This window comes from Triplophysa rosa, linkage group LG17, assembly GCF_024868665.1.
Source record: "Triplophysa rosa linkage group LG17, Trosa_1v2, whole genome shotgun sequence".
Classification (NCBI taxonomy): Eukaryota; Metazoa; Chordata; class Actinopteri; order Cypriniformes; family Nemacheilidae; genus Triplophysa; species Triplophysa rosa.
In genome coordinates, this window is record NC_079906.1 from 2,063,902 (window position 1) to 2,078,476 (window position 14,575).

The 14,575-nt window shown below is 40.3% G+C and overlaps 1 protein-coding gene and 1 pseudogene across 6 annotated transcripts in view; one reads left to right on the forward strand and one right to left on the reverse strand.

Annotated features, from left to right (window-relative positions):
• Positions 1-14,575, forward strand: part of LOC130567666 (platelet glycoprotein IX-like) — a 253,006-nt gene that overhangs the window by 10,134 nt on the left and 228,297 nt on the right. The gene's annotated exons all lie outside the window — the stretch shown is intronic.
• LOC130568245 (putative nuclease HARBI1) lies at positions 3,464-6,130 on the reverse strand (annotated as a pseudogene).

The window sequence follows — 14,575 nt, forward strand, 5'->3', positions numbered from 1 at the left end:
CACCTACCGCACACCTTACCACTGTCCTACTGCTCTCATACATATCCTGCACCACTCTAACATACTTCTCTGCCACTCCAGACCTCCTCCTACAATACCACAGCTCCTCTCTTGGCACCCTGTCATACGCTTTCTCTAAATCTACAAAGACACAATGCAGCTCTTTCTGACCCTCTCTGTACTTCTCCATCAACCTTCTCAAAGCAAATATTGCATCTGTAGTGCTCTTTTTGTTCGCATGAAACCATACTGCTGCTCACAAATGCTCACTTCTCCCCTTAGCCTTGCTTCCAGTACTCTTTTCCACAACTTCATTGTATGGCTCATCAGCTTAATACCTCTGTAGTTTCCACAACTCTGCACATCTCCCTTGTTCTTAAAAATCGGCACCAAAACATTTCTCCTCCATTCCTCAGGCATCCTCTCACTCTCTAAGACCTCGTTGAACAACCTAGTTAAAAACTCTACTGCCATCTCTCCTAGACACTTCCATACCTCCACTGGTATGTCATCCGGACCAACCGCCTTTCCTCTCTTCATCCTCTTCAAAGCTCTCCTAACTTCACCCTTGCTAATTCTTTCTACTTCCTGCTCAACAATATTTGCCTCTACTACTCTTCTCTCCCTGCCATTTTCCTCATTCATCAGTTCCTCAAAGTACTCCGTCCATCTTTCCCTCACCCTCCTGTCACCTGTTAACACATTTCCATCTCTATCTTTAATCACTCTAACCTGCTGCACATCCTTTCCATCTCTATCCCTCTGCCTCGCCAACCGATACAAATCCCTCTCACCTTCCTTACTATCTAACCTTGCATACATGTCGTCATAAGCTTTCTGTTTGGCCTTTGCCACCTCTATCTTAACCTCACGCTGCATCTCCCTATATTCCTGTCTACTTTCCTCCGTCCTCTCACTGTCCCACTTCTTCCTAGCTAACCTCTTCCTCTGGATATTCTCCTGAACTTCCTCATTCCACCACCAAGTCTCCTAGTCTTCTTTCCTCCTTCCAGATGATACACCTAGCACCTTCCTACCTGTCTCCCTGATCACTTTGGCTGTAGTAGTCCAGTCATCTGGAAGCACCTCCTGACCACCTAAAGCCTGTCTCAACTCCTCCCTGAAAACAACACAGCACTCTTCCTTTTCTAACTTCCACCACTTTGTCTTCTGCTCTGCCTTTGCTCTCTTCATCTTCCTCACCACCAGAGTCATCTTACACACCACCATCCTATTTTGTCTAGCTACACTCTCTCCTATCACTACTTTGCAATCTCTAATCTCTATCAGATTACAGTGTCTACATAAAATATAGTCCACCTGTGTGCTCCTGCCACCACTCTTATATGTCACCCTGTGTTCCTGCCTCTTCTGAAAGTGTTCACCGCAGCCATCTCCATACTTTTAGCAAAGTCTTCCAACCTCTGTCCTTCTGGGTTCCTTTCCTGAAGACCAAACCTGCCCATCACTTCCTCATCCCCACTATTCCCTTCACCAACATGTCCATTAAAGTCTGCCCCTATCACCACTCTCTCACCTCTGGGAACACTCTGCATCACTTCCTCAAACTCGCTCCAGAATCTGTCTTTCTCCTCTTGCTCACAACCTACTTGTGGAGCATAAGCACTGACAACATTCAACATCACACCTTCAATTTCCAGCTTCAGACTCATCAACCTATCTGACACTCTCTTTACCTCCAGAACATTCTTCACAAACTCCTCCTTCAGGATCACTCCTACTCCATTTCTCTTCCTGTCCGCACCATGATAAAACAGTTTAAACCCTGCTCCAATGCTTCTAGCCTTGCTCCCTTTCCACCTGGTCTCCTGGACACACAGAATGTCGACTTTCCTCCTCTGCATCATATCTACTAGCTCTCTGCCTTTACCTGTCAACGTACCAACATTCAAAGTCCCTACTTTCAGTCCGAAACTCCTGCCTTCCCTCTTCTCTCTCTGCCTACGGACAAGCCTTCCTCCTCTAACACACCTTCCTCATCTCCTTCTTCGACCAACAGTAGCCCAATTTCCACCAGTTCCCTGTAGGTCAACGGCACCGATGGCGGTCGTTGTTAACCCGGGCCCCAACCGATCCGGTATGGAAGCCTGACACAACCCTCTCTATTTATCCGGGCTTGGGACCTGCACAAAAAGTACACTGGCTTGTGACCTCATGTGGCTAGATCAAATTACCTTGCCCAACACTGCTGTTAAAATATCAGAAGTGAAACTAGAAGAATAATACATTATTTAACTAACTTTCATTTTCATGAAGGTGCAATCCTGCAGGCATACAAAGAACCTGGCAGCATCTTAAAATGAAATAAGAACATAATTCAATCAGGTAAGGCTTGAGCATATGATGGGTGTGGGCTACCTGACTTGACAAACATTAATATTGAATAACTGCATGGCATCCAGTGTCTAGCATTGAAGCAGCATTTTTGACATGGGTGTAATGCTGTTTTCACACAATTAAAATTCTCATTTTACTTCTAATCAGCCAACAGAAAGAAGGCAGAGGCCCGCAAGACTGGGGGAGGGCCTGCACCACCACCACTGATCACTGCAGAGGAGATGGCCCTGAGCCTCAACACTGGAAGGCCAGTGGCTGATGGTATTCCTGGAGGGAGTTCATCAGAGCCAGACACTCCCTATGATACAAGTGCATTTATAAGGTGTGAGAGGCCTACCTATATATTTTTTATATAGGCTATTTTTGATATTTAGGTTTTTGTTGGTCTCAACAGATTCTGATGGTAATATTTGCCTTTTGGAGCCCCCTGAACCCCAGGCAGTTGTAAGTAGCTTATTAAATAAACCATAAATTGTGATAAGTAGCATTATGAAGTGCACACAACAAAACTCATTCTCACAGGACGATGAGGATGATGAGACATCTTCTGCCACAGAAAGGCCTACAGAGGTAATATTAATAAAGTGTCCACACTTCAATCAATCCCATTTCTTTGCATTTATGTGCGGATTAGCCTATAGAATTTAAGTTTATAACCAAGTATAAACTGACAGTCTTATCTCTCCCCGTCCCCAGAGTGTGGAAGAACAGCAGGACGAGGGCCCATCAAATTCTGCTGCACAGATGAACACAGTTCAGTGATGTTCAGTAGATGCCAGAGATGAAATCTGTAGAACTACATTATGTAACTGTAATCTACTGTATTTTCAGTTACCAGTTAAGGATTTGTATAGACTTCATCTGATGAAAACTATAGAAAAAAACAACAAAAATGATATACTTGGACCGCCAGATTGAAAAGGCAGATCTGGAAATTGACATCCTGAAACAAGCTGGAGGTGAGTGTGTGGTGAATTGTTTGAATTATTAGAAGAATATTAAAATCTAACAGTTGCTTTTGTATTTGTAGGAAATAAAGAAAACCAAATAAATTGATGTGATTTGTATTCATTTATTTTGTGGGTGGTTGTGGTGTGGTTGCTGGTCAATCAGAAAACGCATTGTGGCATATAATATATCTGAGGACCCTTCCATCCTGAACATCTGCAGGATGGATGGGGTCTTCTTCTGGGTCTCGGATTTGTAGGTCATGGTGTTGCTCCCCTCTAATTATGGCAATATTATGGAGAAAAACACATGCCACAATAATGTTGCAAGCCCTCTCAGGGGTTACCCTAAGGTGACGTAGGCACTGAAAACGTGCTTTCAACAGGCCTATGGTCATCTCCACCCGGGCTCTCGTCCTCGTCCAGCAGTGTGCCACATTGAAGCGCTGCTGTGGGCCAGGTTCAGGTTCTGGGTAAGGGGTCATCAGTGTTGTTAGGCATGGATAACCCCTATCTCCCAGCAGAAAGCCATCAATCTCCCCTGTAAGAAAGTTCACACTGCCTTAGTGCTTCATAGAAGTGCCCCTGCAAGTGTGTAGTGCATGCTTTGAAATAGGTGTATAGGGGATACTTGTACTTACCACATTGCAGTCTGTTGCTCAGGATCGATATATTCGTGCATCGTGAACAGAGCCGGGCCACTTGGCCTCCACATTTGTGATGATATGTGCAGCATCACATATGATCTTGACAATACAAGGGATGAGACATGTGAGAGTTACTGTACTAAGATGTCTTTAAGATTACAAACAGTAGGTCAGTCAGTGTACCTGCACATTGATACTATGGATGGACCTCCTGTTGACATATTCCCATCATTGCACCTTCTGAAAATGAAGTGGACTATGTGTTCCATCAATACATTCAACCACATTTGGAAACCCTCAAGTTAATTCTAATTATTAGCTTACTCCCAGAGATAACGGCAAAATTTTATTAGCTGATCTTGCTTTTTTATATTAGACGCATTTAAACAGATTTTTTACACCACCAACCTGGAATCCTGTGAAACTCCTCCTTGATGATTCTCAGGGGTTTGTGCCCAGGAAACACAACAAAAATTTGCAGAAATCGCTTGAGAGCGAGGCACACTTTTCTTATTGCTCTGCATACAGTAGCCTTACTAATATGCTCGGCATCCCCGATGTTATGAAGAAAACAACTGTTTGCCAAGAAACGTAAAGCAACACAAAGGATTTGCTCTGATGTAAGAGCACGGCCGCGATCGCTGATGTTCATGATGTGAGGACGGATAAGACTGTGGATATACAGGTGCTGGTCATATAATTAGAATATCATCAAAAAGTTGATTTATTTCACTAATTCCATTCAACAAGTGAAACTTGTATATTATATTCATTCATTACACACAGAGTGATATATTTCAAATGTTTATTTCTTTTAATTTGATGATTATAACTGACAACTAATGAAAATCCCAAATTCAGTATCTCAGAAAATTAGAATATTACTTAAGACCAATACAAAGAAAGGATTTTTAGAAATCTTGGCCAACTGAAAAGTATGAACATGAAAAGTATGAGCATGTACAGCACTCAATACTTAGTTGGGGCTCCTTTTGCCTGAATTACTGCAGCAATGCGGCGTGGCATGGAGTCGATCAGTCTGTGGCACTGCTCAGGTGTTATGAGAGCCCAGGTTGCTCTGATAGTGGCCTTCAGCTCTTCTGCATTGTTGGGTCTGGCATATCGCATCTTCCTCTTCACAATACCCCATAGATTTTCTATGGGGTTAAGGTCAGGCGAGTTTGCTGGCCAATTAAGAACAGGGATACCATGGCCCCTTAACACCTGAGCAGTGCCACAGCTGTTATGACTCTGCACCATGTGTGAAGAATGAATATATTCAAGTTTCCTTTTTGAATAATTAGTGAAATTCACTTTTTGATGATATTCTATATTACAGCATGTATGCATCTTATCTTTGATACATTTTTTCACTGATATTACTTTATAATTCTCTTCTTGAAGAACTGCATAATGTAAGTCAAAAGCTGAAGGGAAAGAAGTTAGATGAGCATCGATGATTCCCTGCTCAGTGCGTGAAGATGGCAGAACAGGCCGCGGCATCCTCAGGGTCGAGTGACGAGGCTGACACGGAGTCTGCCAGTATCCTTCTAGCTATACAGAATATGAGCAAGATGACTGATCGATTTGATCTTCTGGAAGCATCTTTGGTCACTCAAGCATTTTAGTGTGCCTCGGCGATCGAATACGGAGGTGGAGAATGCTATCGCCGATTACGACCGTCGCCTTTCCTCGTTGAGCAAAAGTGCGCAAAAGTGCAGTCAGAGAATAAAGCCCTCCGTGAGAAGGTGATCGATCTAGAGGCTCGCTCAGGCGGCAAAACATTAAAATCGTCGGCTTACCTGAGAAGACAGAGAATGGACGCCCTAAACGGAGTTTCTGACGAAGTTTATTCCAGACCTGCTAGGCGCTAGCAACTTTCTTAAGCCTTTAGAAGTGGATCGAGCTCATCGTCTGGGGAGGCAATTATCTGGAGAAGACGCGCGGCCGCGTGTGATGATAGCCCGGGTTCATCACTTCCTAGTTAAGGAAAAAATACTTCAACTGGCTCGTCAATAGTTTCCTCTGCGCTACAAGGGCAGGCCAATACACATCTTTCCCGACCTTCCGGCTGAAATAATGATGCAGCGGCAGGCATTCAATGATGTCAGGAAGCATCTCCGGGAAGCGGGTGTGAGAAGCGGCTTCATCTACCCGGCAAGACTGCGCGTCACCCATGGTACCACTGACCAGGTGTTTACATCGCCCGAGGAGACGGAGACTTTCATCGCGACGCTGTCCTGAAAATCATTTATATATATTCTGGCATAACATGCTCTGGTATGTGACTTCCATTCAGCAGCTATTCAGACTGGGACATTTATATGACCGTTTTCTTTGTTCATAAGTACTTGTTCGTGTGATTGGAGAGGGAGCTAAAGGGCTTTTCAGCTGCGGTTTCGCTGTTCCTATGGTCTGGCAACCCCTCAGTAAGTTTTTGGGATGCGTGTTCTCACTTTGTTTGGGAAAGTGGGATGGGGGTAGGGGGTAATGTTCTTTCTGTGTGTACTTTTTTATTTTTATATGTTTCAGTGTTTTACAAGGGCAGTATGTCTGAACATTGTTTATTTTCAACTTTTGTATGAATCTTAGTTCAGCTTCAAAGGGCAGCGGCATCACTTTCACCAGCTGGAACGTGCGTGGTCTGGGTCATGTGATCAAGCGAGCTAAAGTATTTTCCCACTTGAAATCTTTGTCTGCCGATGTCATGTACTTACAGGAGACCCATATTAGGCCCACGAGAGAGAATGTGCTCAAATGCAGCTGGGTTGGCCATATCTTTCAGTCCACATTCTCCAGCAAGGCCAGAGGAGTTGCAATTTTAATCCGTAAAACAGTTCCTTTTAGACATGTTTCAACTTTGAGTGATCCAAACGGTCGATACATTCTGGTAACTGGTTACATTTATTCATTTCGTGTTACACTTCTTAATGTATATGGACCAAACTTTGATGATCCTACTTTCTTTACTAAAATATTTAATTTATTGTCTGATTTTACTGATTCACATGTTATTGTAGGTGGTGATTTTAACTGTGTGCTTGATAATGTTCTGGACAGGTCAGCCCAAGTAAGCCAGTTACCTTCTGCCTCCATAGTTTTATACGACCTAATGTCCTCCATGAATCTGGTTGATATATGGAGACTGACGCACCCCACAGGTAGAGACTACTCTTTTTTTCACAAAGGCACAAGTCATTTTCTAGAATAGATTATTTTTTACTTGACTCCAAACTTATATCAAATGTGATCTCCTCCGGCTATCAAAATATCTTAATTTCTGATCATTCACCGACCTCAGTGGTTCTTGATCTTGGTCAAAAGTTTAAACCACATTGTTGGCGTTTTCATCCTTCACTACTTTCTGATGTATCGTTTTGCCAATTTATATCTGAAAATATCTTAGAATTTCTAGATATCAATGATAACTCTGAAGTCACTGACTCCACTTTTTGGGAATCTTTTAAGGCTGTGATCAGAGGACATATTATCTCTTTTGAGTCTAAATCCAGACTAGACAAGCGTAGACGCCTTGCAGAAATAGAAGAGGAATTATCTCAATTGGAACCCTCTTATAGAACTTCCTCTAGCCCTTCTACCTTACAGAATATTCTTAAATTAAAATATGAATATAATACTATTTTGTCAGGACAGGTGTGGGATCAATTGCTCAGGATAAGACAAAAATATTTTGAGTTGGGGGATAATCCCCATAGATTGCTGGCCCGACAGCTGAGGGGTTTACAGGCTAATGAAGCCATACATAAAATTAAATCAAAAGCAGGGGACATGCTTGTGGATCCTAAAGGTATAAATGATTGCTTTATGGAATATTATGAACAATTATATACATCAAAAGCAAGAGGAGACATATCTAATTGGATAGGACCTTTGAATCTTCCTAAACTGAGTGAGGATGCCCGTGAGGCTTTAAACTCTGATATTACTATTCAAGCTATAAAATCTTTTCCTAATGGCAAGGCGGCGGGGCCAGACGGTTTTGGTATTGAATTATACAAAAAATATTCTGGGAAGCTGGCTCCCCTTTTGCTGATGATGTTCACTCATTCTCTTGAAACTCAAAAATTCCCTAGCACATTATACGATGCTAACATCTCACTAATACTGAAGGAGGGTAGGGATGAGACTGAGCCTTCATCCTATCGGCCTATAGCATTACTTAACTCTGACATTAACATTTTTACCAAATTATTAGCTAATAGGTTAAATAAATACATTTCATCCATTATACATATGGACTAAACTGGTTTTGTTCCTAACAGATTTTCATTTTTTAATGTTAGACGATTAATGAACATAATCTACCATAAGTATAAGAAAGGCTCTAAAGTGGCTGCTCTATGCTTAGACGCAGAAAATGCTTTTGATCAGGTGGAATGGCCTTATATGGTGAGAGTTATGGAGGAATTTGGGTTTGGTAGTCGTTTTGTATCATGGATTACAACATTATACGCTCACCCAACTTCTTCCGTACTCACAAATCAAGAAAAGTCAAAGTCATTTTTATTACATCGAGGGACACGTCAAGGATGTCCCCTCAGCTCCCTGCTTTTTGCAGTTGCAATTGAACCCCTTGCGATCGGTATTAGAAACCATTCATCATCTATAGAACCCGTAAGACTGGGAAATGTTGATCATCACATCTCCTTATATGCAGATGATGTGGTTCTCTTTTTGTCGAATCCTGAGCGGTCGGTCCCTTTACTGTTAGATCTTATAAAATCTTTTGCCACAGTCTCTGGATACACAATTAATTGGCAGAAGAGTGAATTCATGTCTTTAAGTGCTGATCTTGGTACTGAATTCCTGCACCATCTCCCTTTCAAAATCACAGACAGATTTAAGTATCTTGGAGTCGTTCTACCCAAAAACCCTAAATTGATTTTTAAGTTGAATTTTCTTCAGAAATTGGTGGATCTACAGAAAGACATTAGCAAATGGAGGACTCTTCCTCTTTCTATGGAAGGCCGTATAAACGCTGCTAAAATGGTTTCTCTACCTAGATTCTTGTATCTCTTTCAAAATCTACCTATTTTCTTGACAAAGGCTTTTTTCAAAACATTAGATTCAATAATCCTACCCTTTATTTGGGGCTTTAAAGCCCACAGAATATCCAAAATACATTTTCAGAAGCCGAAGGAGAGGGGTGGGCTGGGGCTGCCCTGCTTCTTGCATTACTACTGGGCAGCGAATGCGAGGGCCCTTGTTTATTGGCAGGAGGATTATAATACAGAAATCTCGATTGACACTCCCTCCCCCCTGGGTTGCTATTGAAAAAAATGCTGTTGAAAACAGTTCGCTCCCGGCGCTTCTCTTCTCGGCTTCTGTATTACCTGCAACTGTTAAGGTGGATCATTTTATTGTTTCAAACTGCTTGAAGATATGGCATCAAATTAAGAAGGGATGCAGATTACCTGACACTGCTATTTTTGCCCCAGTATATCGCAATCACGCATTTCCTCCCTCTCTCTCAGATGCAACATTCAACATGTGGAGGCGGAATGGTATTGTGACCTTGGAGGACTTGTATATTAACAAACGTTTTGCTTCTTTTTCTCAATTAAAGGAAAAATTTTCTCTTCCCACAACACACTTTTTTCGACATTTACAGATTCTAAATTATGTGCGTCAAGCAGTGCCGAATTTTGAGTCACTGCCAGAGGGAAGAGGGATTTATAGGCTGTTGTTGGGCTTGCCTGATTCCAAACATTTGATTTCGGATTTTGTAACTGTGTTTTCTGAAGAAATTAGTTATTCTACGCATTCGTTAAAAGCTGCTTGGGAGGAAGAATTAGATATACTGATAGGGGATGAAGTGTGGGAGGAGAGCCTTAGCAGGATTCGGTCTTGTTCTGTTAATTCTAGGCATCAGTTAATTCAATGTAAAGTGATGCATAGATTACACTATTCAAAATCTAAATTACATAGAATTTTCCCCACCATTTCTTCTACTTGTGACCGGTGTAAATCTGCAGAGGGCTCTCTTTCCCATCTCTTTTGGACATGCCCTAAACTTTATGATTTTTGGTGTGACATATTTAAATGGTTTTCTGACATGTACGGTTTTGTGTTTAAGCCCGATCCAGAGATTGCATTATTTGGATATTCTCTCTCTCTGTCAGATTATAATGTCTCTGTACAAAGTACCATTGTTTATGGAATGATTATTGCTAAGAGCATCATTCTAAGACTCTGGAAATCCGTTGATGTTCCTCAGTTCAAGGCCTGGTTGACCTATATTACTGGAATGTTGCACATGGAGAGAGTCCGGTATGGAGTTATGGGTAACCTTGACAAATTTTACAATATATGGCAACCATTTCTGGATCATCTTAACCAGTTGAACACTGACTCTGATCAGTAATGGAGGGCATAGTATGCCGTCTGCTCTATCCCCTAGAGAGTGCTTGTTTGTTTATGGTTTATCATTGGAACTGCACATACGCCCTTGGTTGTTCTTAGTTCCCTTTTTTATTTTATTATTACTACTATTATGTTGTCATTCGTTGATTTGTGTATATATATATTATAATTATAAATATATATATATTTTTTGTCTTCTGTTGTTGTTTATTTTTGAATGTAAAATGTTAAATCCTAATAAACATACTGATGTAGAAAAATAAAAAAAGAAAATGAAATCTGCATCTCCATAAAGTTGGTCTTTTTGATTGTCTAGAAAAACGGTACCGTTCAAATATAAAATCATTGGGATATGTCAAAAAATTCACTCCAGGCCTTACAATCCTCTCCCGACGTAAATGTAACTCCCTGCAAAGTATTACAGCCTCCTCATCTACAACATCCTCTATACAAGGACATGCCATTTAGATGGTCTTTGCGTGACGGAAATATGTGCAATGAATTAATAGCCTACCGAAAGAATGAATGAACGAACTAATAATCACCGCTTCCACTTATAAAGGGGAGTAGACCAAAAGAAACTCCCGACCAGGTTAGGTTCACAGAGTAAGTTACTATGGTTACTGACTCAGTATAAGTTACCTCTCCTTTAGAAACGGGCTTGAGTTACCCCGCTTTCTCAGGTTTGACATACCTCACATTCTGAAACGGAAAACCCAGAGTTTCCCTCATTTCAGGCTTAATATACTCCCAGTTTTCACTAAACCTCCTTTTTGAAACGGGCCGCTGGACACCGGTCATTTGATTAATGAATCTGGTCGTTTCTGTTTATTATGTTATTGTGTGGAGAATGTATGATCAGAGTAAAATCTGTTATAATGTCAAGACGAATGCTATTAATCTGACTTCTGACAGCTATTAAACTGGAGTTTAATTCGATACCACAATTACAACTATTTATTTGTTCGCGTGCGTCTGATATATAACCTGCTCAGCTAACTTGCACTGATCACATTAATAAATACATGAGGGATTCGTATTTTACTAGTAAACGAGTTAGGTCAGGATTAAGTTTCAGATACAACCCCTTTAATTAACACACAAATATTGGGTTTCTCAGAACATTTGTCCAACATCAATCTCAGCAATTCATCAACCCCTTTGGGAAAATGTCCAAGTTTCACAAAAGTCTTTAAGCATCCACACAGGCTTGGTTCACAGGAGTCTTTAAGCATCCCCACACAGATGAAGAGAAGATAATAGCCACTGTAGAGACTTGTTCTCGTCTTGCCCGTAATCAACGTACATCCATTGATCGACATTGATTCTCCTTGAGTCCCGAACCCAGTAACTCAGATCTATTATATGCATCCTACCATACAAAAAACCAGTACACAAACATAAGCATACATCTTTCATCCTTATTAAGATCTGCTAGTACATAACATGTCACAACCCAAATCAAGACATTACCAAGAACTCACATTTGAGCAGCAAACTCCAGTGTTTCTCAAATGGGATATAAGCGGCACAGCAAACTCTGCCATGTGGCAGCTTCAGAACTCTTTCTCTCTGTCTTGTTTTATACTGTCTCAGATGACTCAAGGTTTCCCCCTAGTGGTCTGGTCAACCCCACTCAATAAATACCCTGACTGGTAATGACTGTTACAGATATGTGCGTGTGCGTCTCCACCACTTTGTTCTGCAAAGAGCTGCGCGCTCTCATCATTTAAATGTTAACGGTCATTTCTTTTTACCTCACTGCCTGATTTAACTTTAGCGGTTTATTAATATTCTTTCTTTACTTTGTACCTTACAGATGTGAGAGTAACAGATATTTTAGTGATTTTTGATCGATTTGGCGCGTTTAAATGAACTGACCCTGATGTTTGTGAGTGTGACTAAAGAAGCTTTTGATTGTTGTTTCTAAAAACGGACAACCTGCTAAACTTATGTGGTAAGATTATATAATATAATGTAAAGCCTAAACATAATGTTTATTCATCTCTGTCAATAAATATCTGCTTTAAATCCTCTATATTGTGTTGAAGTCTTTGATTATTTATGTCATGAACTACAGTATAAATAAAATATCTGATTGTGATGTACAGTGTTGTGTTGAGTTTTATAATACTGTGCTTTATACATATAAGAATAGAGAATTACTTCAATTATGCATAAAATGGAATCTTTAACGCACCGATTAAATCACAAATTAATTTAATCCTCCATGTGAGGGATGATAATTGTTTAAATAAAAATAAAAAAGATTTTAACAACGTGACTGTTTGGTCGTTAGGACGTGCTCATCACGTCCCAGAAACTTTATTTGTTACTTCGTTGTGACGAATATGGTACGTTCCAGGTGTGTCTTCAGGAGGTAATCACCATATCCCAACAACGTCCAATGTTACGTCGTCAGGACGAATATGCGAATCACAAAGTTACGTCACTGGAATGTTATTATGGTACGTCGTTGCAACGTAACTGTGTTAGCTGGGTTTAATTTATTTGATTTGTTTTATGGATGATTTTGCTGACAAAGTTACAGGTATTAAAGATAATAAAAGGTAAACGTTTCACTGAAAAGAAAGTGTAGAGCACTTTAATGAGCTTTGTGTATGACATCACAAACCTGTCTTGCCTTACTTAAAGGCTAGTTCACGCTAAAATGAAAATTCTGTCATCATTTACTCAATCTCAGCTTGTTTCACACCAAACGTGTATGAATGTATTTGTTCTGTTAAACACAAAGAATTGCTAACATTCTTACAATTTTTTTTCTGTGACATCATCCACTACTATAGTAAGAACAAAAATGTGTATCTTTTTTTGTTCCGTTGAACACAACATTCTTCCAATTATCTTTCTCTGGGTTCATCAGAAACAAGTTTATACTGGTATGAAATGACATGAGGGTGAGTAAACGATGACAGAACTTTCATTTTTGGGTGAAGTAGGCCTATCACTTTAATGCGTGTGTACATCTTAATGTCCCTGATGCAAACAAACCCTCTACAGGCACGCACGCACGCACGCACGCACACACACACACACACACACACACACACAAACACACCAAAGAATTGCACATCAAATTCTATTCTCATAATTTATTGATTAATGTCAAACATACACACATTATACAGTTGTCAATAAACAAAGAGAATGAGAGACATCGGTCATGTAGTCTGCTGTAAAGCGTACAGTTAGTGCCAATAACACGTGTGCAGACATCTTCAGATAAAACTCAACATTCACAGCAAACAGAACATCATCCTCAGTTATAGCTGTCAGTAATCGCTGGTATTAGAGAGAAAAAAATGAACATCACAGTGTTATATTTGCATGAAACTGATTCAGTGAGAAATAATAAATAATCAAGATGGCATCGTGTCATTCTTCTGCTAAGAACAATCATGTTATTTCCATTATTCACCGATGCCTTTACTTTTAAACGGCTTCACAAGAAAATCTGAATAAAACAGCAGTAGTTCACAGTAAGATTCACATCGGCACGGTTAGTACAGTCAAGTGTGGGTTAGTTGAGTTGCGCTTATACATTTATGACTTACATATGTTTATATATGAATATATTTGTTGGACAGCAGGGTAAAAGAGTTTAGTATTTTAATGTATGTGGGACAACCGCCTCACCACCAAACACACATCAAACTCAAAAAGCTTTATAAACACCAGACGTGGTCAATCCAGTTTCAGTCAATGTGTTCCTCATCAAATGAAGATGAAACACAGCGCAGGAGTTATAAAGCACATTCACTTCAAAATCTCTATTTGTGTGTGTGTGTGTGTCAACAGAAGAAAGTGGAATCACCAATATTGGATTAAACTGTGACTCTGATGTGATGATGTCACTAACATGTGTGTAGTTGTTTTACTGCATCAGACATTTCACTCCATCTAAACACAACACAACACAACACAACACAACACAACACAACACAACACAACCAGGCATCAGTACTACAAAACAACATTTCTGTAATTATTTCTGTACTGCCGATAGGTTTCTTTTTCTACCCCACTGGCAAATAGTTTTCAGTCATAATAAAGCGAGGTTAGGCTTTAACAAAATGGAAAATGCCAATAAACTGCTGGAAAACTTGTTTTAAAATATCAAATGTCATTTTGACTGAAGTAAAGGTTTGAAAAGAAAAGTGTATTCTGCTTTAATCATCAGCTGAAAACGTCCTGTCCGAGATGCTTAAGAGAAACCTC